The following is a 25,559-nucleotide window of genomic DNA, read 5'->3' as shown; positions in this document are numbered from 1 at the left end:
CGGAAGGACCGGGAGGGGGGGCAGGGTGGGTACCGGGGGGGGATGGGTAGGGGCTGCGGGGGGGGCAGGGTAGGTACCGGGGGGGGGATGGTGGCGGAAGGACCGGGGGGGGACGGGCAGCGTGGCCGGGGTGCCGGTCCGTGCTCCGGGCGATGTCTCCCGCTCGGTGCGGGGCGTGTCAGCTCCGGGTTCCCGCTCCCCCCCGCGGCCCCCGAGGCAGGGCCCGGGCCGGGCTCCCGCGGGCTCCGGGCCAGGCTGCCCGGCCGGCCGGCAGCGGGGGGCGGGCGGGCGCAGGGCCCGAGGCGGAGCCGGGGCGGGCCGAGCCGAGCGGGGAGGAGGCTGCGGAACAGGCCGCCGCTGGTTGTCGCCTCGCAGTGCAGCAGCCGGGCGAGCCGAGCGCCGAGCTGGACAGGCTGCAGGAGCCCTTCGCCGCCGGCCCCCGCACCGCCAGGTACCGCCCGGCCCCGCCCGGGGAACCCCCGCCGGCCCCCGCGCTTCTCGGGGGCGGCTTGGGAGCGGGGCGCAGCCTCGGACCCCCCCTTCCCAGGAGCAGCTCAGACCCCGGGGCCCCCGGTTCTGCTTGGGAGGGGGGAATTGGGGAGCTCTGCCCTGTAACCCCCCAGTCTCCCCTAAAGGACCAGAGACCCCTTCCCCCAGTACCCCCCAGTTCTGCTTGGGAGGGGGGAATTGGGGAGCTCTGCCCTGTAACCCCCCAGTCTCCCCTAAAGGACCACAGACCCCTTCCCCCAGTACCCCCCCAGTTCTGCTTGGGAGGGGGGAATTGGGGAGCTCTGCCCTGTAACCCCCCAGTCTCCCCTAAAGGACCACAGACCCCTTCTCCCCAGTACCCCCCCAGTTCTGCTTGGGAGGGGGGAATTGGGGAGCTCTGTCCTGTAACCCCCCAGTCTCCCCTAAAGGACCACAAACCCCTTCTCCCCAGTACTCCCCCAGTTCTGCTTGGGAGGGGGAAATTGGGGAGCTCTGCCCTGTAACCCCCCAGTCTCCCCTAAAGGACCACAGACTCCTTCCCCCTAGGACCCCCCAGTTCTCCTTGGGAGGGGGAAAAACTGTGGTGACCTGTGTAGTAACCCCCCCACCCCCAGTCTCCCCTAGAGTACCACAAACTCCTTCCCCCAGTTCTGCTTGGGAGGGGGAATTGGGGTGATCCATCCTGTAACCCCCCCCATTCTTCCCTAGATAATCCCCTCCCCCTTTCCCTAGAGGCGCGCATATCCTGTCCCCATTGGGCACTGATGTTCTGTCATAGCTTCAGCTGCCCCAGGAATTGGGGGGAGGGGGAGCTTTCACCCTGGGGACCTACATATGAAACAGCCTGTGTCGATAAGGTGATCAGATAGCAAGTGTGAAAAAGCGGATGGGGGTGGGGGGTAATAGGGGTCTATGTAAGACAAAGCCCTGAATATTGGGACAGTCCCTATAAAATCAGGACATCTGGTCTCCCTACTGGTAGATGTTATTCCTCCTCCCCACTTTTCAGAACCCTGCTTTGGTGTGTTTGTTTCCGATTCTTCTTGTGTCAGAGTCAGACTCCTGCCATGCAAAAGCTGTGCAGTTAGTGCTCACTGAGGTGCCTTTCTTGACCTCTTTATGGGCTTCTGTTGTTGATGTTGCAAATTGATGGATGGAAAAGCAGTGAATCCTGAAACAAAGCCGGTTCCTTTTCCCCAGTCACGTTACTACACAGGGTTTCGACACTGACTGCCGCTGTGTCTCACTGCAGTTTGAGATGTGCCCCACTTAGATAATGCACAGTGAACTCTGTTTGTGCATGCACACTCCAAAGTATATAATAACCATAATAACAATGGGTGTGTGTATTTTTTGGTGGGTTCATGTTTCACTATATAGAAGTAGTGAGAAATCTGTGTAATATCCAATGTAGTTCAAGGCCAGACTTACAAAATTGTCTTGGAAATTTACCAGGCACCCTCCAAAATTTCCCAACTCTTCTGTGCTTAAGCTTGATAATATTAAGGAAACAGCTAATTATGTTTTGACTCATGTGTTTTTGAAAAAAATTGCTCCGGGCAAGTAGAATTGTGCAAAGTGGGAGTGAGACAATTATTAATGGCTTCAACCTTATCTTTATGTCAGATCATAAAATAGTTATGTGGGGTTGGTTATATATGTATGCTAGTATATTTATATTAAGGAGTTTTTTCTGGTAATAGCACGACAATAAATCTCCAATAATAAATGTCATCGAAACTTCAAGATTATTGATGTAAATTATGATCTGCAAATGCTTCAAGTGTGCGTTAGGTGTTTCTTGTTTGTACATGGGCTTAATAATGCTGTGGTTTTGGCACTAGTTTCTGATCTCATGTACTCAAGTAATATAATTGACGTCAGTGGAATTACTCCAGTTTTACATTGGTGTAATTGAGATCAGAATTTAGCTCCAAAGCTGTAGTATTATAATACCTTGGTAGCATTATAATGCCAGAGTCATCATAAAACACCATATATAAATTACTGGCTACGAAAGCTTTGTATTTATATCAATAATCTCAGGATTATGGTGACATCATGAGAATAAAGCTCAAGTAGTATCAGCAGAAACATCCCAATAAAAAGTGTGTGTATTTGATATATCTATCTGTCTGTCTGTCTGTCTGTCTGTCTATCTATAGATAGATAAAAATAATAATACCCCACCTCCAAATCCACTTTGTAATCTAAGCAAGATAAAGTTGACGCTTATCAATAATTGTCCTCCTGTATATGATACAATTACACACACATATTAAAATTCATTTTGCGTATATATGTATAAAATTACACTCACCCACTTTCTGATCTGACATAAAGACAAGGTTGAGGCCAAAACGCTGTCCTTACCTCACCCTGGTGATGCAAGCTTTACTTAATATGCACAATATAGTATGCTGTTCTGAGAGTAACCAGGCTGGTTGAGTTAAGGACATGATGTCAGCCTAGAGACATCATAGTGTATTGTGTAAGAACAGTGTGTGTTTTGAGACTCCAACAAACTCAGTTTATTGACATACTGATAATACTTAGCATTTATATAGCCCCTTTCCTGCTTTTAGTGTTAACCAAACATTCATTAATTCCTTACAAAACCCTTAGGAGTTGGTGAACAGTTGTTACCATTTTATACTTGGGGACATTAAGACATGGAAAAGTCAGGTTCATAAATGGAGATTAGAGCCCTCTTTCCGTCATTACCCCTCTGGACCATGCCTCTTTATTGAAAACAGTCTGATATTGCCAGTCCTGGACAGGCCTGCCCACTGTTAAACTTGTATCTTAGCTGCTGCTGCTGCTTTTTTTTTTTTTAAAATATCTGTAGTGCTGAAGGTTGGCAAAGTACTTTAACAAGTTAATTACATTACCACGGAAATGCAACCACCTCTGCGGTGGAGGACAGCAACCAGCTTGCACATAATGTTGTCTGGGGTGTGGAAATTGTTGATGAACTAGTTTGAAAAATGCCACGGGATCTCTAATGTCCGCATTGAGCAGACAGAACATCTGCTTTTTATGGGTTCATTTGCAGGACCCTCTGCTTTAAATTACATGCATGGAGCTAACTTATCCACCTCAACCAGAACTAGCCTTAACGTTTTGGGTTTGGCCTCTGAGACAAGTTTTTGTGAGTCCCCTCTCCTAAAACGTACCGGAATGGCCTAAGAAGGTTGGAGAGGGTTAGTAGGGTGTCTCCTTGGGTACATGTACTCTTGAGCTGGTGGCATAACTTTCAGCATGGGAATATGTATATACTTTAGCTTTGATAGAGCTAGTGTGCTAAAAATAGAAGTGTAGCAGCAGTGGTGCAGGCAGCAGGGTAGGGTATGTGCCTGAGAAAGTACCTAGGGAAGGGGTGGCCAAACTGTGGCTACGGAGCCACATGCGGCTCTTCAGAAGTTAATATGCGGCTCCTTGTATAGGCACCGACTCTGGGGCTGGAGCTACAGACGCCAACTTTCCAGTGTGACGGGGGGTGCTCACTGCTCAACCCCTGGTTCTGCCACACACCCTGCCACCCCTTTCCGCCCCTTCCCCTGAGCCTGCCATGCCCTCGTTCCTCCCCCTCAGAGCCTCTTGCACATCACAAAACAGCTGATCGGGAGGTGCGGAGAGGGAGGGGAGGTGCTGATCGGTGGGGATGCCAGTGGGCAGGGGGCGCTCTGAGCCGGGGGGGGGGAAGCTGATGACTGACGTATTACTGTGGCTCTTCGGCAATGTACAGTGGTAAATTGTGGATCCTTCTCAGGCTCAGGTTGGCCACTCCTGACCTAGGGTCTTGGGGTGAGGGGTGGGGGGGTTGTATTCAGGCAGCTAGCCCATGTTGCTGCCTGCACTGTAGCAACCACTTCCATTTTTAGCACATTTTTAGCTTGATCAAAACTAGTGCACGTACGTCTACTTGAGCTGTAAGGTACACCTTCAGCTCAAGTGTAGACATACCCTTTGGCATACGTAACCGGCTCATTTTATACTAATGGTGGTTTGTCCATCCCGCTGCAGAAAACTGTCTTTCCAGGGAAAATGACTAGAGAATTTTTTTAAAACGAAAGCTGAGATTCTTTTTTTTATTTCAAATCAGAGTGGGAAGGACAAAAGCTTTGACCTCTGAAGGTTGAAGCAGTGAGTCAACCCTGCAGGGTCTTAATTTATGAGAGTACGTATTATATATCAAATGAAATATAAATAAAAATGCATCTCCCATGCACTGGGTGCCTTTGACAAAATACTAAAGATTCTACCACATTCACAGATCTACCTGCCTCTATGACCGCCATTAACCAATCAGAAAACTAATAAATGTAGAAATATCCTCACCCATGGCCATAGCCACCACTCCTTATCATGCTTTCTCTCCCCAAAAGGAATGAAAATATATTGAAATATACCTCTACCTCGATATAACGCTGTCCTTGGGAGCCAAAAAATCTTACCGGGTTATAGGTGAAACCGTGTTATATTGAACTTGCTTTGATCTGCCGGAGTGTGCAGCCCCCTGCCCCCGGAGCACTGCTTTACCGCGTTATATCCAAATTTGTGTTATATTGGGTGGCGTTATATCGAGGTAGCGGTGTATTGGGTTTCACAGAGTCCAGGTATTCCATACCTTGGAGCAGGGGGTGTATTTGGCTATGGATAGTAATAGTTGTACTCTTACAGTGGTCACCATGGCAAGTCTTTGCAATTGCCACTTGCAAGTAGCTAACATTATTCCTATGGTATTTCCTGTAACAAATTCCAGGAATAGTGTGGGTGGTAATGTGAACTATTTACAACAGAGGATTTTGATGGCACCCACTGCTAGAGCCAAAGCCCCACGTGCTGCACAGTAAACTAGTAAAATAGTGTAGCAAGATCTTTGGCTTCTGTATTACAGCAGCTTCATTTAAAGTGAGAGTCTACTCTGAAAAATGCCCTTGTAAAAATATTATTGTGGGGTTCTTTGTATCTCGGTAACTTCTTTTTCAGCAGTGCTCTGTATACATGTAAAAATATTTTGAGATGTGTGGTTCTCTTCCCTCCTCCCTCACCTCCCCCCCCCCCCAAAACCCTGCTAGCTTTGCAAACTCAGCCTGAGCTCTGTTTGCGCATCACACCTATAATAAAAGTCCCGCAGCTTAAAATAGCTCCTCATTGACACAAGTGCAACCCCATTGTCTTCAACTGGAATCGGTACCAATCACTTTTTGAATAAACTGGTGTCTTTTTTGTTTTAACTAAAAACAATTTAAATAAAAAGGAGGGTCTTTAATGAATTTAGTATCAGTGGCCTCTGTTCTCTGGGTATATTTATTTTGCATTTCCCCCACACTTTCAGTTCTTGATGTGCTGCAGATTTTTTTTCTTGACAAGCTGTAACTGCATCACAGAAGTTGTCAAGGGAGATGCTGCAGGGAGTGGTTAGGCAGCTGGGTGGAAGACATTTGGGGGTTTTGGCACTTGGTCAGTATAACTGCATTGACTTCAGAAGAGCTACACCAATGGTCTCCAACCTTTTTAAGCACAAGATCACTTTTTGAATTTAAGTGCAACCCAGGATCTACCTCAAAGAAAATGTAGAAATAACAGTAATCACACAAACCCAAACACACTTGCCCTGTCCCTACCCTGCCCCTTCTCCGAGGCCCCACCCTGCTCACTCCATCCCTCCCCCTCCGTTGCTCGCTCTCCCCCACCCTCATTCACTTTCATCAGGCTGGGACAAGGGGTTGGGGAGTGGGATGGAGTGCGGGCTCTGGTCTGGGGAGGAGGGGTTTGGAGTGTAGGTGGGGCTCCGGGCTGAGCCTGGGGCTGGGTTTTGGGGTGCAGGAGGGGGTTCAGGGCTGGGGCAGGGAGCTGGGGTGTGGGAGGTGGTGTGGGGTGCTGGCTCTGAGAGGGGGCTTTGGGCTCAGGCAGCAGGTTGGGGTGCAGGCTCTGGGAGGGGGTTGGGGTGCAAGAGGGAGTGTGGGGTACTGGAGGGGATCAGGGCTGAGACAGGGGGCTGGGATGCAGGCTCTGGGAGGGTGTTTGGGTGCCAGAGGGGGTTCAGGGCTGGGTCAGGGAGCTGGGGTGCAGGAGGGGTTCAGTGTGTAGTCTCTGGCTGGGTGCCGCTTCCCTCAGCCGGCTCTCGGGTGACAGCGCAGCTGGGCTAAGGCAGGTTCCCTGCCTGCCCTGGCCCTGTGCTGCTCCCGGAAGCGGCCGGCATGTCCGGCAGGGGCTCCTGGGTGGGGGGAAGGGCAGGTGGGCCCCCCCCATCCACAGGCACCGCCCCCGCAGCTCCCATTGGCTGCGGTTCCCTGTTCCCAGCCAATGGGAGCTGCGGGCGAGGGCAGCGCGCAAGACCCCCTGCCTCTCCCCCTCAGGAGCTGCTGCTGGACATGCCGTCCACCTCCGGGCGCGGCACAGGGCCAGGGCAGGTAGGCAGCCTGCCTTAGTCCCTCTGCGCCACCGGACTGTTAGCGTCCGACCTCCCTGTTTCGCCGTAGGAGGGTTGGCAACCCTATCGCGATCGACTGGTGGATCTTGGAGCTTGTGACGATCTCAGTCTCAGTGACTGAGACTGAGATTGACTGTCAGAGGCTCCATGATTGAGATCTGTCGGTTGGTGACCACTGAGCTACATTGATTAGGGGGATATGGTCTCATGAATTCATAGTTCAGCTGTGTTAAATTTCTGATTACAGGTTTTTTTTTTAAAGTGCCATATCGACTTTGTTGACATCCTGTACCAATTTCATTTAAATCTGCTTTCCTTTTCAAAATTAACAAGGTAAAGGTGTGTGAAAGGAGAGGAACCACCTGAAATAGAAAAATCGTCATAGTCTCACAGTTGATATAACTGCAGAACTGACAGACAGTGGTAGATCTCTTCCAAAGAACTGATAATTGTGCGTTTTGTTCTTCATGGTTCATTATTTTGCTGTGTAATGACAGATTTGTTTAAGATGTTTCTCCATAATCAGCTAAATTTAATTCACTGAAGGATATTATTGGCCTGTTTAGAATTACATGTTTTCATGCCATGAAGAAAAGAATAGGTTTTATTTTTAGGTTTAGTTCAACACTGAAGTGAAATAAACATGCAATTCACTAATGCAGAAATAGTCAGTTGCAGCTACCTTGTAGCTCAGGTGTCAAGAGAATAATCTATGTTGTCTCAGCAGAGAGAGCTGAAAGCAGTAGAGTCTTACACTACCCCTAATCCAGGTCTCCTGTACATAGGGAGTACTTATTCCTCCCCCATCCCCAAGAATTTAGGATCTGTAATGTAGATGTGCCTATGGCAGCCTAACTATGCCAGCATAATCTGCTAGTGTAGACAGCATATGTCAACAAGAGGAGTTCTGACAGCATAGTAGCACCACCCAAAGGCGGGGACTTCCTCTGTTCCTGGGGGTGCTCGACCTCCGCTCTGTCCCAGGCCCTGCCCCCACTCCACCCCTTCCCCCAAGCCCCCACCCTGCTTCTTCCCGCCCCTGCCTCGCCTCTTCCCTCCCCCTTCCCCCACCTCTTCCTGCCCCCACTCCTCTTCCTCCCCTCCAGCACCTCCGGCACACTGCTGAACAGCTGATTCGCGGTGTGCAGGAGGTGTAGCGAGGGAGGGAGAGGAGCTGATTGGAAGAGGGAATGGGCAGCACTGATCCGCGGGGCTGTCAGTGGGTGCTGAGCACTATTTTTCTTCCGTGGGTGCTCCAGCCCCGGACCACTCATGGAGTCGGCACCTATGCCACCACCTCCCTGAATGACGTTAGCAACACCTCATAGAAATTATATGATAAGATTATATGCCTCTGTTATTTCTAGTTTATTTGGTCATTCAAAAAGCATTTGACAAAGTTTCTTATAAGAGACAATTAAGAAAACTAAGTCATGGAGTGAGAGGCAAAGTACTATCCTGGAGAAGAAACAGGCTAAGGCAGAACACAAATTATGGCTAAATGTAAGCTTTCAATATGGCAGAATGTTAACAAGATTTCCCAAGGTGCTGTTAGAACAAATGTTGAATATAACAATGATCTGGAGGAAAGAGATCGTAATAAGCTATACCTCTAATACCCACTTGGTTAGTGGGTTGAGCACTGTTCCTGTCTTGGAGTCCAGGGCACACATTGACTTAACCGCGTAGTGTAGACCTGCCCCAAAAAGCAACCAAAATGGTGTGCTGCTTAAGGAATAGCATAGAAAATACCACTGAAAATACAAATGTTGTTGTAGCTGTTTTGGTCTGAGGATATTAGCCCTGGTCTACACTACAGAACTACTTCGGTATAACTACGTCGCACAGGGGTGTGGATTATTGAGCGACATAGTTATACTGATCTAAGTGTTGGTGTAGACAGCGCTGTGTCAGCAGGACAGCTTCTCCGCCGACATAGGTACCGCCTCTCGTGGAGGTGGAATTATTAAGCTGATGGGAGAGCTCTCTTCCATTGGCTTAGAGCAGGCGTAGTCAAATTTTTTTTTTCAAGGTCCAAATTTCTTGGTCAAGGTATAGTCAAGATCCAGCCACCAGAGAAATATTTTTCACACTGCAAGTGCCCCTGTTCAATGAATGCATACATTGCTGTGTAATATACCGAGGGCCTATTGCTTATTTTTAAGTGCATTACATGAAAAATAAAATCAAACCACTGTATAACCTGAAAATAACCTTCAAGAAATATGTAATAAATTACTTTGAGAAAGTATGTAGGTAAAATGTCAAATAGATGCAAATATTAGTATTAAAATACTTTCAGACAACTGTTTTAAGTTTTGAATGTGTTCTGTCAAATAAAATTATTGTATCCATATGTGTATATCGAGAGATAGATAAACATATTCAAAACTTTCAAGACTTTTGTGGTTTATTTAATATAAGTATCAGGGTTTGAAAGAAAATAACCCTTAGTACACATGAACTCTTTATCTTTTATGATTCGGGTCTTTCCAATAACAAATACACACCCACCTACGTGTGTATTAAGCAAAAGAATCATGAATAATTACTGTGAAGTATCTGTAAACACTGTAGTGTTACTACTGAAAATGTAATTTTATACGGCAATAGAAATTTAAAATAAAATATGTGTGAATAATGTATAATTATACTACTTGCCATCAGTGGGGAAAAGTGACAGGTCCTCTACTAGACAAGGGCCTAGAAGTTTTGCGTGAGTTCAATCAAGACAAGATGGAGGCAATTGCACAGATGATTATCAGTCAGAACGGAGCGTAGGAAAGATCGGAAGTATGGCAAGAGACCACCCTGGCTTAACCAGGAGACCTTCAATGATCTGAAACCCAAAAAAGAGTCCTACAAAAAGTGGAAACGAGGTCAAATGACAAAGGATGAATATAAATAAATAACACAAGTATGTAGGGACAAAATTAGACAGGCCAAGGCACAAAATGAGATTAAACCAGCTAGAGACATAAATGGTAACAGAAAAAGCTTCTACAAATACATTAGAAAGAAGAGGAAGACCAAGAGCAGGATACGCCTTTTACTCAATGAGGGGGGGAAAACAATAATAGCAAATGTGGAAATGGCAGAAGTACTACATGACTTTTTTGTTTCAGTTTTCACCAAAAAGGTTAATAGGGATTGGAAATTTAACATAGTGAATGCCAGTGAAAATGAGGTAGAAGCAGAGAATAAAATAGGGAAAGAACAAGTTAAAAATTACTTAGACAAATTAGGAGTCTTTGTGGCACCTTATAGACTAACAAATTTATTTGAGCATAAGTTTTCGTGGGCTACAGCCCACTTCATCAGATGCATGGAGTGAAAAATACAGTAGGCAGGTATAAATATACAGCACATGAAAAGATGGGAGTTGCCTTATCAAGTGGGGGGGTCAGTGCTAATGAGGCCAATCCAGGAAGATTGAAGTGTTCTCCTACTGGTTTTTGAATGTTATAATTCTTGATGTCTTATTTGTGTCCATTTATTCTTTTGCGTAGAGACTGTCCATTTTGGCCAATGTACATGGCAGAGGGGCATTGCTGGCACATGATGGCATATATCACATTGGTAGATGTGCAGGTGAACAAGCCCCTGATGGTGTGGCTGATGGGGTTAGGTCCTACGATGGTGTCCCCTGAATAGATATGCGGACAGAGTTGGCAACAGGGTTTGTTGCAGCGATTGGTTCCTTGGTTAGTGTTTCTGTTGTGTGGTGTGTAGTTGCTGGTGAGTATTTGCTTCAGGTTGCGGGGCTGTTTGTAAGTGATGACTGGTCTGCCTCCCAAGATCTGTGAGAGTGAGGGATTGTCTTTCAGCATAGGTTGTAGATTCTTGATGGTGCACTAGAGAGGTTTTAGTTGGGGGCTGCAGGTGGTGGCTAGTGGTGTTCTGTTACTTTCTTTGTTGGGCCTGTCCTGTAGTAGGTGACTCTGGGTACCCTTCTGGCTCTGTCAGTCTGTTTCTTCAATTCCCCAGGTGGGTATTGTAGTTTTAAGAACGGTTGATAGAGATCCTGTAGGTATTTGTCTCTGTCTGAGGGATTGGAGCAAATGCAGTTGTATCTCAGGGCTTGGCTGTAGACAGTGGATTGTGTGATGTGGTCTGGATGAAAGCTGGAGGCATGTAAGTAAGTATAGCAATCAGTAAGTTTCTGGTATAGGGCAGTGTTTATGTGACCATCACTTATTTCCACTGTAATGACCAGGAAGTGGATCTCTTGTGTGGACTGGTCCAGGTTGAGGTTGATGGTGTGGTGGAAATTGTTGAAATCCTGGTGGAATTCCTCAAGGGCCTCCTTCCCATGGGTCCAGATGATGAAGATGTCATCAGTGTAGCAAAAGTAGAGTAGGGGCGCTAGGGGATGAGAGGTGAGGAAGCGTTGTTCTAAGTCAGCCATAAAAATGTTGGCATACTGTGTGGCCATGCGGGTACCCATAGCAGTGCTGCTGACTTGAAGGTATAAATCGTCCCCAAATCTGAAATAGTTGTGGATGAGGACAAAGTCACAAAGCTCAGCCACCAGGTTTGCGGTTACATTATTGGGGATACTGTTCCTGATGGCTTGTAGTCCATCGTTGTGTGGAATGTTGGTATAGAGGGCTTCTACATCCATAGTGGCTAGGATGGTGTTTTCTGGAAGATCACCAATGGATTGTAGTTTCCTCAGGAAGTCAGTGGTGTCTTGAAGATAGCTGGGGGTGAAAGAATTGTAATTCAAAAACCAGTAGGAGAGTACTTCAATCTCCCTGGACACTCAATAACAGACTTAAAAGTGGCCATTCTTCAACAAAAAAACTTCAAAAACAGACTTCAATGAGAAACTGCAGAACTGGAATTAATTTGCAAACTTCACCCCATCAAATTAGGCCTAAATAAAGATTGGGAGTGGCTGGGTCACTACAAAAAATAATTTTCCCTCACCCCTTCTTGTCAACTGTTGAGAATGGGCCACATCCACCCTGATTGAATTGGCCTCATTAGCACTTAGGAAGGACACATACAAAATGGGAAGTGACCCTAGGAAGGAGTACCGTAGAAAGGGATCTGGGGGTTATAGTGGATCACAAATTAAATGTGAGTCAACTGTGTAACACTGTTACAAAAAAAGTAAACATCATTTTGGGTATGTCTACACTACTCACGGATTGGTGGGTAGTGATCGATCTATCGGGGATCGATGTATCACGTCTCGTCTAGACGCGATTCATCAATCCCCGAATGCACTCCCCGTCGACTCCGGAACTCCACCAGGGCGAGAGGCGTCGATGTAGCGCAGTAATGAAGACAAACCCTCACATGGTGAAATGGAGTTGTGAAGAAGCTGAGTGATTTGCTCAAACTTACAGAGGAGGCTTTGGGACAGCCAGGAATGAAATTGTGGTGTCCATATACGCATTCATTTGTTCTAGTAAGCCCATGTATCCTGCATTTACAGGGGATGGATTTAATAATAATATAATATAACAATAATTTGAGATATACCTATCTCATAGAGCTGGAAGGGACCTTGAAAGGTCATTGAGTCCAGCCCCCTGCCTTCACTAGCAGGACCATGTATTGATTTTACCGCAGATCCCTAAGTGGCCCCCTTCAAGGATTGAACTCACAACCCTGGGTTTAGCAGGCCCATACGCAAACCACTGAGCTATATAATATTACTATTATTGTTTGTGAAGCTCCATACCTATATATGGTGCTTTATTGTTTGGCAAGAAAATAAGGGCTCCACCGCCAAGAGTTTAGACTGCAGACATTGCTGGAGGGGAGGTCAGTGATTCAGTGCTAAGCAAATGATCAGTTATGTGTTAAGCACAGACAACGTGCGCAGGGCTGTACAAGACACAAAAGAGGTCCCAGCCTTGTAGATCCTTATATGCTGAAATATTTAAAGAAGGAGCAGCGAAGAGATTGCTTGGAGCATGGGAAAAGGGACGTTGCTCCAAACACAGGGTGTAGTGTGGAAATAGGCTCCAGATCAAAGGTAGGAGAAGGACAGAGAAAGAACAGTGAGTGTAGAGCCCGGGCACAGCACAGGTGGTGCAAGAGTGCCCTGACTACTATGGTCCTATGAAAATCATTGTAATAAAAGGAGGGGGCACTCATGAACTGCTGGTTTTCTAACTGAATAGTGGGAGCTGCGTGCTAGATTTTGTTCCTGGTATTCAAATGCAGGATTTCATAAATTCAGGTCATTTGTATTGCAGTGGATATTTCTCCTCTATTCCTCTTTTCGGAAGCAGAGAAAGAATAACTCCCAGTATTTGGTCACTCACAGCAACTATTACACACTTCTTTTCATATGGTGCATGGAAGTTTGCATGAATTACTGTAGAAACATTGAGGAGAAACCTTTTATTCTGGTGTCACTGCTCCTGTGTTTGTGTATGTGTGTGTATATATATATATCTTATGACTTTATATCTTTTGATGCACTATAAACCAATGCACAGAGTGGGTAGGGGTTTCACAGTTCATGGGAGCCAGGTGCTGCAGGAAATAGTGTTGGTAACGCTCTTCTTTATGAACTGGTATTGAACCAACTCCTTAACATGGTCCTCTTCTGCTTAAGATGCTGTCTCTTCTATGGGATGTAAAATGTAGGCCCCGACCAGCTGTGTCCAGTTAGGCTCTCCTGGCACTCTTCAGACTGTGCGGCGGACCAAATGATACAGAGTTACGAACACCTTGGGAATAGAGGTGTTCGTAACTCTGAACAAAATGTTATGGTTCTTTCAAAAGTTTACAGCTGATCATTGACTTAATACAGCTTTGAAACTTTACTATGCAAAGAAGAATGTTGCTTTCCCTTGATGCTACTAGTTTACATATAACACAGGACTGTACTGTGTTTGTTTGTTTTTTGTCTCTGCTGCTGCCTGATTGTATACTTCAGGATCCAAATGAGGTGTGTGATTGACTGGTCAGTTCATAACTCAGTTGTTTGTAACTCTGAGGTCCTACTGTAGTTTGGATAACTATGTTCTGCCCATCTAATCTCTCCTTTCAATTTTAGTTGGACAATGATATTCTGCTTCACTTCCTATCCTAAACTGTTACGTACCATAGTGTCACCAAGTGCTGTTAAACAGCTGATGTATCTCACTCCAGAAGTACATTTCAGTGGTGGGTAAAATTATTGCTTTGCATGTACAGTTGGTAATAGTTTGGCATTTGGGGATGAAAGATGCTATTTAAACAGAAGGCATTATTACACAGAAAATGTACGGGGACAAATGTTAGAAACATTATTTATGAAGATAAGCCACTAAACCAAGGCATGTATGAAATCTGTAACATATAATTGCAATTAAACTACATTTAAGCACATCATTTGAAATCACAGCTGTCCTTTAAATGTACATGATAACTTAAAATCTCAGCCAACCTCAACAGTAACATATTTAAGTGGTGTTTGATAATTGTCATTGCTTGATTATTATGTCTTTAGTAAAATGATTCTGAGAAGCAATTGAGTAACAAAGGAAGCAATTGGAGTGGTATTTGATGGCTGTTGGTGGTTCTATGTGAAATGAATTTGGTCTTTTCTGGTTCCAAATGGACAGGTGTCCACATCACACAACACCTCAGTGGCACTAGTTGAAATCCACGTGGGACATCTTGGATATTATGTTCATATAAATTATCATGGGGGTTTAAAAATAATTTTAATTATTCATGCACAAGGTAATAGCCCCACTGTAAACTGAAAAATTTAGATATATCCATTTGAAACTAAAGGGGAAATTTTATATAACAGAATGTCGTTATCCCCGTTGAAATTTAGCTGCTCCCATTTACAAGATTAACCTTTAATTCAGGTTAATTTTCCTATGTGTCCCTGGGTAGACAAGCCTCAACAGTGTACAAAGGTGTTTTTATGGGATTAACTGAGGGAGCTAACCCCATTGTAAAGGCTAGCCTGGATATTCCTGAAACATGCAAGCAACAAATGTTTGTGGTTTACCCCTGGGATTAGTTTATGTACATCACTTACTTCCACCCCCCTCCCCCTTCTTGCTATCAGGGAGGATTGATTTAAATCAAAGCAATTTAAATCACCAATTTTAATTGTGATTTCCATCAGCAAGCAGGAAATCTTGATTTAAATAATTAATTTTAATTGTTTAGCGTTTGTACTTTTTAGCTATTTTCCTAAAGAAAGGTGGATTCTCATTGGTTGGTAACTATTAAAAATATTGATTTGCAAATAAATATAGGCTTTACGCTAAATTTGGTGGTGCTTTTTGCTAACCAGGAGAATATACACATTTATTTAAATAAATCTATAGCTTAACATATATTTATTCAAATTCTTAATTTTTACATTATTATTATGTTAGAAAATGGTGAATGATGCATTTCTTATTGACAAGATGATTAATTTTGTATTTGTGTCAAGCTGTATTTGGATGGACATTCAAATTCCTTAAAAAATGCACAAAAACAGCATTTTAAAATTTTATTATTAAATAAAACTACATTAAAAGTTCTGGATACATAAGAAAAAAGTTTATCAAAGAGTTTATTAAAACAAGTTTTGCATTTAAAAGTAACTGATTTACTGAACAAAGGAAGTTATTGAATTGAACTGATTGTTTCTGGTCCCCATGTCCTTCAAGATTTTAGAAATAGAAGATCTCATAGTCTCTCACACCTAGTTTTTATTCATAGAAAGGAAGAGGAAAACAAGCTTTCCTGCTTTTTCATCTCCCAATTAGTTTCTTAATTGTGATTGAACTAGTCATTGAACTGAACTAGCTGAATAAACTGAAATGAAGAAAATATTCTCTCTATACCAGCAGAAGTGGCTACTGCTGTCAAAAGCTGGTTTAGCACTTCAGTAAACTCTGGTTGCAAGTCAGTGACTTCCACCAGATCAGTGGCTTGAGTTTCTTTAAAGCAGGGATCGGCAACTTCTGGCATGCAGCTCGCCAGGGTAAGCACCCTGGCAGGCCGGGCTGGTTTGCTTACCTGCCGCGTCCGCAGGTTTGGCCGATTGCGGCTCCCACTGGCCACAGTTCGCCGCTCCAGGCCAATGGGGGTGGCGGGAAGCCGCGGCTAGCACATCCCTCAGCCCACGCCACAAGTGATTTTAATTGTTTATCCAAAGGTTGCTGATCCCTCCTTTAAAGCTTCAGCAGCAAACATGTACTGCTTAATATTTTTTGTATTTAATTTAAATGACTTTAATGGATTATAATAAGTTGAGCCCTTATATAGGTTGTCAATTTCAAATTTAATTTTAGATATGTGTATTTTAAAAAATAAACTTTTATTTAATTTAAATAAAAAAATCCAATGTAAAATTTTTGAAAAGTTGTTTTTCTTTTTCTTCTTTTGTTTTTAATCCACCTTGCTTGCTGTTAGTTCTTATGGAGCTTTATGTGTCTTGTCTAAGCAGATGTAAGCTTTTCATATACATCTTTTATATGGTATCTTGTCCAATGTGTGTCTCCAGCTTTCCTAGAACTTTGAAACATCTGGCTGTGGTAGCCAACAGATACACTCTATTTTCTCCTTTTAAAAACATTGTTTTAAGTGAACTTAATGCTGGCAAAAGTAATTTTATTGACGATTTTTTTTGACACCAAAGTCCTCTTTTTCTCACCGAATAGGTACAGCACAGGCAGCTGCTGTGCAGACTTCCTCACCAATGTGTCTTTACCCTGATCTGCCGGGAGAGGTTGGGTGGAGTCCTTCTGACACGTTCAAACCTTATGCCTCTGGAGACTTGCTAACAAGGGTGTCGGTTAGGATGTATAACAGGAGAACAACTCTGGGCTTAAGTATCAGAGGGGTAGCCATGTTAGTCTGGTTCTGTAGAAGCAGCAAAGAATCCTGTGGCACTTTATAGACTAACAGACGTTTTGCAGCATGAGCTTTCGTGGGTGAATACATCGGCTTGCATCCGAAGAAGTGGGTATTCACCCACGAAAGCTCATGCTGCAAAATGTCTGTTAGTCTATAAGGTGCCACAGGATTCTTTGCTAACTCTGGGCTTGTCTACAGAGGGAATGTATTCTGGAATAAAATAGGCTGTGAATTTAAAAAGCAATAGCTCCCGATGTGGATATTTAAAAAGAAGAATGCCTTTTACTGATTTAGCTAATCCATGTGGATTCTGGTCAATTTCCCTGTATAGACAAGCCTTCAGACCACAATTGAGTTCTTATATGCCACCGAACAGCTGTCAGATACATGAGACTGTGTTGCAGCTGACTTGGCCAGATTTGAATTTTTGACCTACAATACAAGTGAATTATAGCTGTTGTGCAGTGCGAGCTTGTCTGAATTGGGTTGAGCAGATGGTGGTTACACAGTTTGCCATCAGAATTTAGTCTGATCGTTTTCTCCCCTCCCTTTCCCAACAGCCCCCCACCCGTGCCTGACTAATTGGCCTGCCTCGCTCAGCCCCCACACCAACTCTCAGTAGTAATGTAGTACACTCTGAGCGGTTAGTCTACAGTGCTAGTAAGAGAAGAGAAGAAACACTCTTTCCAGCCAGTCTAATGAAATTAGGTCATTTGGACAATTTAAAAATCAATTTCATTTATGCATTCCCTTATTGATTCTACATACTGGCAAAGAGTTTCTCCTTCTGCCTGTGTTGTTGTCTGGACACATAACCTGTTTACAGATGTTTAAGGCCTTAAGGGACCATTGTGATAATTTTATCTGGCCTCCTGCATAACACAGGCCAAAGACTTTCATCCAATAATTTCTACATCAAGCCATTAACTTTGTAAGGCAGGTTTTCTAATCCTTTAATCATTCTTGTAGCTCTTTTCTGACTCCTCTCCAATTTATCAACATCCTTTTTGTATTGTGGGCACCAGAAGTGGACACAGTGTTCCAGCAGTGGTCACACCAGTGCCAAATACAGAGGTAAAATAACCTCTTCACTCCTATGTGCGATTCCCGTTTATGCATCCCAGGATCACATTAGCTCGTTTGGCCACAGCATCACACTGGGATTATCCACCACGACTCCCAAATCTTTTTCGGAGTTATTGCTTCCCAGGGTAGAGTCCATTAACCTGTAACTGTGGCCTCCATTATTTGTTCTTAGATGTATACATTTACATTTAGCCATATTAAAATGCATATTGTTTGCTTGCGCTCAGTTTATCAAGTAATCCAGATTGCTCTGTTTCAATGACCTTGCCTCTTCGTTATTTACTGCTCCCCCAATTTTTGTGTCGCCTGAAAACTTGATCATTGATAATTTTATGTTTTGTTCTAGGTAATTGATGAAAATGTTAAATACCGTAGGGCGAGCAACCATCCTTGTGAGACTCCCCTGGAAACACACCATTTTGATGACGATTCCCCATTTACATTTAGGCGTTGAGACCTCTCTGTTAACCGATCTGTAATCCATTTAATCTGTGCCAATTTTATATCATTCTAGTTTTTTAATCAAAATGTCACTCTGTACCAAGTCAAACGCCTTACAGAAGTCTATTACATCTACACTATAGCCTTTATCAACCAAACTTGTGATCTCATAAAAAAAAAAAAAGATACCAAATTAGTTTGACAGGATCTGTTTTCCATAAACCCATGTTGATTTGCATTAATTACATTACCCTCCTTTAATTCTTTATGAACTGAGTCCCATATCTGCCACTCCATTATCTTGCCTGGGATCGATGTCAAACTGACAGGCCTATATTTACATAGGTCATGTGGTGGTAAGAACCATGTCTTTGCTACTTAGGGTTCCAGTCCTGCTTCTGTTGAAGTCCATGACAAAACTCCCAGTGGCTGGAGTGAGAGAAAGAATAACTTTATCTGCTTCTGTTGTGTAAACTTTGCTTGAAGTCACTGGGTCAGGTTCTGTTCTCTGTTAGACCAATGTATGTTTGTCTGAAATGTCCATAACAATTGGCTGGTGGGGAAGCGTCCTAGAGTTAGTTGAACATTTTTTGATACAACAGTTATCCATTGAAAAAGGCTGTGTCATTGACATTGAAATTTTTGCGGGAGGGTGTTGATTTCAATATAATTTTTGATGGTAAAATTGTTTAAATTATTTGAAATTGAAATGGGAGTATTTCATTTCCACTTCCTTGTTTCAATTTATGTTTTAAAATGTAATTTTAATATTTCGGTATTTACATTTTGACATCAGAACCAAACATTTCTGTCAGGGTTTTTTTTTTCATGTTTTCTAATTGAAATATTTTTGGAATGTCCATCCTGCACATTTTGCCATTTCGTACCAATTCAGGTTGAAGTTTTTTCGAAATGTCAGAATTTCCCATGGGAAGGAATTTCTGTTTTCCCACCAGCTGTAATTTGTCCATAAATGACTATGATTTTCAATGTGGGAATAAAAGGTAGGAGTAGTTGACTTCTTAAGCCACAGTGTGATGGGGTGTACAAACCCTACACTGAGCAACGAAGACTTAAGGGCTCATTTTGGGCTCAGCCAGCCCCGCCCTGCCACACCTGCAGAAAATGCTCCATTTGCTGGAGGAATGAAAAGGCAGCAAATTAGCTCAGTTGGTGAGCAGCGCTGAAGGTGAGCAGACCTGCAGCCCGCAGCTCCAGCAGAGCAGAGTGAAACCTAAAGGTTCTGATGCAGCTGCCCAGAGGGGCCCTCCGTGAGGGAAGGGAGGACCCTCCCCAGAGACCAGGAGAGAGGAAAGAATCCTGTGGCCCTGGACAGTGGCGACTCTCACTTTCTTCTCTTTGATTTGGATTTTCCCACCAGGTGAATGCCTTGGACTGAGGTGACCCCAGGTGGGGGAGACAAGAGGAAGAGGCCCAGGGAGGACAGGTCTTGGTTGCCAGGTTACTGGTAGCCCAAAGGGCCATGGGTCGAAGACTGGTGGAGTGGGAGGGCCTGGGCTCCCCTCTCCACAACAACCCATGGCAGTCTGGGGTTGTGGCCGTGACCACTAGGCCACGCTTCTCAACCAGACCCTGAGTGGAGACAATTATACACAGGCAGTCGGAGCCCAATTCTCATCTCACACTGGTGTGAGCTGGGAGTAATTCCATTTTCTTCAGTAGATCTACTCCCGATTTACAATGGTTTAAATGAGATCAGAACCAGGCCTCCATCTTTATAAAGAAGCACTGATAATTAATCAACTTTTTTTACAGTTGTGCCCAAAGACCCCATTCAGGATTGGGGTCCCATTCTTCTGGGTGCTGTGCAAACAACGGCATGGAGTCCCTCCCCTAGGGAGTACACAGGAGAAGAAAGTGAAGTGGTGGAGGCTGTGGGGCCATAACTTAGTACTCTGCTGCCTGGCTTGTCTAGTTTATTTGTTACCATTTGCATGCCCCTATTCCAAGGCAGATTGACTGTGATATACTGATGCAGTTATGAAGTGTACTTTCTATTATCCAATTAAACAACTAGCTAGACATGAGTAGCAGCACGTAGGCACAGAGGACAGTAGGCTGGTCCAGACTAGACATGTTCCTTATTTCTCCTGCACTTGCAGAAAGTGGTTTGGGGTTAGTTCAAAGACTGCTTTGAAGACTGATTTTGTATAACTGTTTAATTTCATTTTAGGCCCATAAATGCATCATGTTTGTTTCCTTTTGAGTTGTCACATGGCAGCTGTTCTGTTATGAAAAAGTTCTGAAAAATCTGGTTTAGCTCACATTTACGCTTCCAGCATCGACAGGGCAGACCTCTCAAATAAGTCTCTCCAAAGTCGGGACTGCCAATAATAATAGACCCTGTCTATGCTAGCAGCATAATTATGTTTATAAATGCTTACCTGTTGTAATCGTTAAACCCCATTTTAAAATCTTTTATTAAAAGATTAGCTATTTAAAATGGTTAAAACTCAGTTTAGACCCAAGGGTGTTTCAACAGTGGGAAACTACCATATAATAACATGGAACTCTGACATGTAGCAGAAACATGATCTCAAAAAGCTATATCATAATATGGAAGAAAATGCAGTGTAAACAGGGTCAGGAAGCTTGCAAAGACCAGAGTACGGTAATTGGAACAAACAATTCAGTACTCGGAAAAAGTGAACTTTTTAAACCTCATGAATGCTCCAGAAGTCTTGCTTCCCTTACTGAGAAGGAAAAAAGGGTGGTACAATAAAGTTGGCCCAGGAACAAATGGGTATAAACTGTCTATGAATAAATTTAGGCTGAAAATTAGAAGAAGGTTTCTAATCATTAGAGAAGAGAGGTTCTGGAACAGCTTTCTAATTGGAGTAATGGGGACAGACAACCTAACTAGTTTTCAGAGAGAGCTTGACAAGATTTTGGACAAGATTTTGTGATGGAATGCATGTGCTGGCAGGGGACTTAGTGACTCAGGAGATCCCTGCAAGTTCCTATGTTAAGGAGTTTTACCTCTTTGAAAAGGTTTGTAGATGGAATGACTTGTCATAAAATGTAAGAATCTCTATAGAATAGAAAGATATTGTAATATCCACGTCTTTTTTCGCATCAAGCTTTATTCTTTAGAGGTGCTTCCTTGGGGTTAGAGCTTTAATCTTGGTAATTAATGTAATAATGGTCATGATTTTCAAAAGTGACTAGTGATTTTTGAGAGTGTCTCTTTTTGGATGTCCAGTCTAGCATCTTAAAAGGGACTGTGTGCTGAGCACCCAACCTCTCTGAAAATCAAGTGCCATCAAGATGTCTCAATTTGAGCATACAAAAATCACTAGTCTCTTTTTTTTTAAATATTGACCTATATTTCTGAAGATGACATTGTAAAGAGGAGGAGGAGAACTTCAAATAGTGTGTTCCCAACCAAGTACTTTCTATAGAAAGGCTTGGTTGAGAATGTTAATCAGGACTTTTTATAAATTGAGGAGACTTTGCTTCCGCCCAAGTTTTCAAAACAAGCTTTCTAAAACCAGGGACTGTGCTTCATTCAAGTGTATTTTTTTTCTTTTTAAACTGGAAGCTAGCCCAGGGGGGAAAACAAACAAACAAACAAAACAAACCTCCCCAACCTTCTCTGTAGGACAAACCCTCATGGTTGCAATGGAAAAATGAGATGGGTCAGACTGGCAAAACAGGAAGGGGAAATAAGGGAAACTCTCTAATCTAAGTTTAAAAAAGAGTCCTCCTGTGAAATAACTTAGACGTGTGTTGTCTTTGAAGCATTTTACCTTGGTTGACATTTACATCTGTCTAATCTTACTGTATTTCTTGTGGACATGTCATCTGACCTGTAGTAACACATTCGCCCTGTAGTTTCGGGCTTGATGTAAGAATTAGTAATTGAAATTATATGGTCCTGTGTTAAGGAGATGAGTCTTAACATCTTAACTGTACACTTAAGGCTTTTGGAGCCCTTTACAAATATGAATGAAAACACCCTTTTGACGTAGCTAAATATTATCCCTTTATTACGCACGAAGAAACTAAAGTGTAGAAAGGATAAAGTGTGACATGCTGAATGCAATCAGCTCTCCTCAACATACATAACTTATTAGTTATGGTTAGAATTTTATGTTTATTATCCCCGATCACACAGGAAATCTGTGACAGGGCCAGGAATAAAACACAAGTCATCTGATTCCTAGTCCTCTGTGTTAGCCACGTGACCATTCTCCCTGCCCTGCTAAAACTTCCCCTATTTCTAAAATGTCACTTTTCTTCTTAGCCTATGCTTAATTTTTCTCTTTCTGCATAATTATTTACTTCTGGAAGGTGGGTTGGGATACAGTTTATTAAAGATGTGTAACACAAGATAAAGTTCCATTTGTTTAAAATGCAGTATATATTGGTAATCATTAAGAAATGTCACTCTGATTTAACCAGTGTCACTCTGATTAAGCCATGGTGGGGAAAACGGAAAGCTGTATTGTACAGATAAATAATCCACAGTTTATGTACTTCCTAGTGTACATAAGGCTGGGATCCATTGATCTCAATCCAAGAGCTCAGCTGGAGCAGTTTTACTGTCACCAGAGCCCCAAGATAGAATTTCAGCCGTATGTTCTGTTTTGGTGTACGTAATAATATGGAAACAAAGAACTGTCAGTTGTTACCATGCATTACTATCTCTTCCACTCTTCTCCTCTCTCATTTCACCAGCTAGGTCTTCTCTCTGCTCTGGGTCCAGGCACTAGTAATCATGAGGGCAGTGCAGAATGGCTTCTGGAGTTACAGCAGGGATAATTTGGGTTCTTCAGTATAAGATGATTTTTCTTCATGGTAACATAGTGATGAGTTGTCTTATTTCTGACAGCTGTCACCAAACAGTTAGAAGTTAGACATCAGCTAGCTAAAAGCTTCTACGTGCCTTTGCCACAGAAACATCTGTAAGATAAAAGGATGTGCATTTCATATTCAAAAACACACCCTTTGATCAGCACTGGGGAGATGCCTTAATCTTCAATAAGAGGCTCCTTGATTGAAACGTCATGAAAAAATTGGGAAGGAATCTAGTCATGGGTGTATCATAAATCTCAGAAGCCCATCCATCAGTTTTATCAGAGAATTTAGGTCTGGTTTACACTAAAGTGTTAGGTTGACCCAGCTTTGTCATTCAGGGGTGGGAAAAACCCATCCTCCTGAGTGATATAGTAGAGCCCACCTAACCCCCAGTGTAGACAGTGCTAGGCCGATGGAAGAATTCTTCTGTCAACTTAGCTACTGCCTCTCAGGGAGGTGGATGACCTATACTGACAGGAGGACCCTCCCATTGATTTAGTTGGGGTTGGTCCTGCTTTGAGCAGGGGGTTGGACTAGATGACCTCCTGAGGTCTCTTCCAACCCAAATCTTCTATGATTCTATGGTGTTGGTAGTGTCTACACTGAAGCATTGCAATGCTGCAGCTGTAGCATTTCAAGTGTGGACAGGTCATTTCAGGAAGCCTCTTCCCACCCCACCCCACCCTTCTTCAACAAATTGACCTTGTACTGTATGTTCTTCCTCTACACACTACCTTTGTGACACTTGCTGCAGCAAGAACTGCTTTGGATTAATGATAATTTTCCTCTGTAAGAAAATAACAGACTTTTGAAATAACATCTGCTTGTGTCTGTTTCTAGTTAATTATATCAGGCCTCCCTTCCTGTCTCACACCTGGAATTTTAAAGTGAGGTGGGGAGTGTTAAGGTTTATGTTGTAGGTGTTGCACAATCCTTAAGTTAGTCTCTTGTGTGGGGCTAGTGAGAATTTAGGATTCTGCTGCTTCCTCTCATGACGGTACTTGATGGGCAATTAGAATTCTAGAAGAAGTCAGGCAAGGGAGCCCTTCTAAATCCGTATCCAGCCAATGGGTCAAATTCTGCACTGATTGACTTCAGAGAAATAGGCGAGGTGTGAATGATATTGCTGTGGGGGTGAATCATTGTAGAATTTGGCCATGTATATCTTTGGTTAGAAGCCAGGGCTTCCATTACATTTAATTATTTTTTTTCCTGTGGTTTGCAAGGGAAAGGTGTGGTTAACTGCTTAAGGGTGGCTTTCAGTCAAAGACTCAGAATGTGTGCGGCTTTCAAATATAGCGTACTTGATGCTGTTTAGAGAACTGCTGCTACTTCATTGCAGTCTGTAATGTCTGGATTCTAAGAAGTGGTTCTTTTGATGTAGTGTCCTTAATGCGGCGTGTCCTGAGTAGGTGGTCCTGCCTATGCTGTAGACACAGTGAACATAGCTTCCTTAATTGACTCACCTCCCTTTACATTGGTGAGTTGTACTCAGAACTCAGGCATCGCTCCTTCGCTTACTGTAACTCGTTTACAAAACAGTCAAAATCCCAAAGCATTCAGAAGTGTAATGCGAATATGGGCATCGTCATTTATTTGATGCAGACCCCAGTTTGCTCAGCGCTGTATGAACATTATAACTGAGGTCAGGAATCTGATTTTAAGACTGATCTTATTGAGGTAATAGGAGAGAGAACAAGAGTAAGGGTAATAAAATCATGTGGTTATGTGGGCTCAGTAGTGCACAGCTGTTCCCTGGCTGTGCTACTGATACAGTCACCTAAGGGAACCTAGCTGCAGCACTGGTCCAGTTTATCTCAAAACATGGTTCCAGTTTCTAGTGTAGACTGACCCTCAACCCATTCTCATATTCCCACTTGGTTTATTCTCCAATTTACATAAGTTGTCTCATGGACCAAATCCCCTCCTGTTTGCAATTCCCAGGTGTTTTCCCTTCTGTTCATGATCTCATACCATCTCCATGACAACTACAGCATTTAGCATATCTGCCTACTTTACTGATCCAGGGATTTCCTGTCTCCTTTTAACGTGTCTTAGGCCTGGCCTATACTACAGAGCTAGGTTGGCACGAGGCAGCTTTTGTTGACCTAATTATGGAAGTGTCTATGCTTAAATTTGGCTCCCATCGACATAAGTACTCTGCTTCACTGGCTTAATAACTCTACCTCCACGAGAGGCGTAGAGTCAATGTTGATGTAATTAGGTCGACGCAGTATCAGTGTAGACACTATGTTGCTTATGTCGACTGTTACTGGCTTTCAGAAGCCATCCTACAATGCCCCACACAGGCAGTACAATCGATACAAGCGTTCCTGTTGAGGATGCGCACTGCCGACACAAGGAGCATAGTGTAGACACGCACAAGTGATGTAATTACTGCAGTATGCCACCGTAAGTTAGGTTGACTTAATTTTGTAGTGTAGACATGCAGCTAGAAATG

General features: G+C 43.5%; 1 protein-coding gene across 1 annotated transcript in view; it reads left to right on the top strand.

Moving 5' to 3' along the window:
* The first annotated feature begins 322 nt into the window (after window positions 1-322).
* SMOX (spermine oxidase) overlaps window positions 323-25,559 on the top strand; it is a 79,999-nt gene continuing 54,762 nt past the window's right edge. Inside the window, exon 1 of the mRNA XM_045019945.1 lies at window positions 323-451. The gene's annotated coding sequence lies outside the window, so the exon portion shown is untranslated. The remainder of the gene's footprint in view (window positions 452-25,559) is intronic.

Source organism: Mauremys mutica, chromosome 5, assembly GCF_020497125.1.
Source record: "Mauremys mutica isolate MM-2020 ecotype Southern chromosome 5, ASM2049712v1, whole genome shotgun sequence".
NCBI lineage: Eukaryota > Metazoa > Chordata > Testudines > Geoemydidae > Mauremys > Mauremys mutica.
The sequence above is the reverse complement of the archived record's forward strand: the minus strand, read 5'-3'. Positions and strand labels throughout refer to the sequence as shown.